Genomic DNA, 2,793 nt, shown 5'->3' with positions numbered 1-2,793 from the left:
TCTCTTTCTCTCTTTCTTTCTTTCTTTCCCTTTTTTTTTTCTCCCTTTTTTCACTTAACGTAAGTGCAGAATTCAAAATGGAAAATCTAAAATTAAATCTAAAGCTGTGAGAGGTGAAAAAGTGGCAGTCTTCATTATAATACTATTCCACATGGCAACCAGCAGTACTTTCCATTCCTGTTATTCTTTTCAAATGTTTCTTTCTCGTGCTGCTGCACTTCTCGCCCTCTTGCATGCTTTGCTTTCTGATACAGGAAGTGCTGCGAGCTCATCCTTGTTGAAAGTGGCTCTTAATTCAGTGAGGTTTTTGTCAGACCACTTTTGTGATTTCAAAACCAGTTACCAAGGGTTCTATTGCTACTTCTTAGTGAGAAGTATCTCTGGATTCTTGATCTGAATAGATATGATATAAATACTATGTACTGGATATATACTGGACTGCTATATCAACATCAGTTGCTGCCACTGGATCATAATGCTGTACAGCTACAGAAAGGAAATGATCCTGACAAACAGGATACATAGGATTTTTACAATACAGTATGTAGAAAGAGCTGCCATTAGAAATCCCTGCTGGGCAACAGCAGTTCAAAGATAAACAGGAGATGTGTAAAATGCCACAGCAGCAAGCGCAGATTTCTTAGTTTCTTACTGCATTTTTGCTTGCTGCAATCACCACTGTGCCTAAGTGAAAAACATCAGATTGTACTGGATTCTCAGGCATAGGAAAGCTGATGACTGGTAAAGAAAAGCAACTATAGATCGAGGCATGGATGAGAAGCCCACTGTGTCCTGAATTTGTCTGCTCCTCCCGAAGAGACAGACAACTATTTAGCATTATAAATCCCTGAGCATGTTTCAATGTCAGAACCATGAATGTGTGCTGCATATAACATTTCAAAGTGATGTATTGTTAGCACATTTAGAAATACACTTGATTAAGCCATCCTGTTATGAAAAGAATTTACAAAACCAATAGATTCAGGGCCAATTTTTCTCCTTGGCATAGACCTGTTCAAGTAGGTCAATTTACTGGTATAACCCAGTAGAGAGCTAAATTGGTGCACAAACTGTGTTGTCGAGTGAGTAAATTATATTTCATTGCTAAATTATTTTTGCTTTTTTCATTTGTTTTCATAGGGACTAAGCTGTGGGATTTGTGCTATTCATACAAACTAGCGGGGAGACTTTACAATATAAAAGTCCTGACACTACTGAAACATGCAGTTGTAGCCTCAGATCATTTCATGCTCTTTCCACTAAGGATGATGGTACTCAGCTTAGTCAAATAAGCCATGCATGGCTCATTGCTAGTAAAAATACTCTTTCTCAATTAATGGATCCTGACAGGAGGGAAGAGTCAGCTCACAATCTAATGTCTTGAACATGCCATTGACAAAACATTTCACTTAAATATTTTCAGGCACTTGATGAGGATCCAGTATCAGATGGATTGTAAAAGGAATAGAAATGACAGGAAGATTGTGAAGATTTTTGGGAGAGACTCGAGGAATTAAAATGTCTTTTCCAGATCTTTCCAGCGTTCCTCAAGTTGGCTAAAAAAGGGAAAGCATTTTGCATCTAATGAGTATTTTGGTAAAGAAACAAGAAAGTGCTACTAGGGAAAAAAGTTACCTTTGAATACATCTTGGCTATCAAAGGAAAGAATTATACTGTCACTTGGATTGTTAAATTCTTTGAAATATGAAGGATACTATTGAAAGGGGTATTGGAGATGATGGATTATACCTATTTGCTACACAGTGGCGAAAGAGATGCATAGTCACGTGGTTTCTAGTGTGTCTATGTTTTATTTCTAATGATTTACTGGCAAAAGGCCTGCAAAAATAATGGAAAATCAAAGTAACCTGTTAATACAAAAGTGATAGCATTAATTCTCTTAATTGGTTTGAAAGCTTTATTTGTGTTTTAAATAAGATTAGTCACTTTTTAAATAGGGTATCGTCTGGGGTTAGGGCAGGTACGTGGTGTTTGCATAATTCTAAGTGTACAGAGGTCTTTGCTATTTCTGGATGCTCAAAACATCATTGGACCAAGGCCGTGTATTTCAAATGCCCATTTATTTCTTGTGCATCTCTGATTAGAATTCATACAAATTAATTGAATGCCTCTGTGCTGTTTTAAGTCCTGTGTCAAAGCCATGTCTTTCTCCAGAAGTCATTTACAGAAAATGAAAATACGCTAAGTCTTTTTATCTTGAGAAATCAAGTTCTCTCAGCAGAATGAAAGGGTCTGAGTAGAAAAATACACACCTTATTAAAAGCTGTGGAAAGTGCATAAGAGAAAAAATACATAAATTGCTAATAAAGGCAATCTGAATCTTTTGGATGGTCTAAAACTGAGATTTATGAGAATGTGTGTTCTGCTGATGAGATATCCCCACTGATGGAGAAGGAACAGCCTAAAAATGTACGGACGTAGGGGGTACAGTATAAAAACAGTTTACCAGAAAAAACAAGTTTTGAAAAGCCCCATTTCAAAAGTCTGTTTTTACAATGAGGGATGCAAAATTACTCATCAAGTGCTTCATCATAATCTTCTATAGTTTCTTGGCTGCTTGCTAGTATGAGTATTACCGTCCAGACTGATTTAGTTGGCTCAGGTCTTCCCTTGATGGCTTAGATGATTTACTACCCATCCCTCTGAGAACAAAGGTTCCAGGAGCACTTGTTCCAGTCTCTGGGACATGCCTGTTCTTTGCTCTGTGCCTGCTTTGGAATAGGCGTGGATTTATTTTATTTTATTTTATTTTATTTTATTTTATTTTATTTT

The 2,793-nt window shown here is 36.8% G+C and overlaps 1 protein-coding gene across 1 annotated transcript in view; it reads left to right on the top strand.

Annotated features, from left to right (window-relative positions):
* LOC104911392 (phthioceranic/hydroxyphthioceranic acid synthase-like) overlaps positions 1-2,793 on the top strand; it is a 30,672-nt gene that overhangs the window by 21,895 nt on the left and 5,984 nt on the right.

Source organism: Meleagris gallopavo, chromosome 6, assembly GCF_000146605.3.
Source record: "Meleagris gallopavo isolate NT-WF06-2002-E0010 breed Aviagen turkey brand Nicholas breeding stock chromosome 6, Turkey_5.1, whole genome shotgun sequence".
In the NCBI taxonomy this organism is placed as follows: domain Eukaryota; kingdom Metazoa; phylum Chordata; class Aves; order Galliformes; family Phasianidae; genus Meleagris; species Meleagris gallopavo.
Note: the sequence above shows the minus strand (reverse complement) of the source record. Positions and strands in the feature narration are given on the sequence as shown.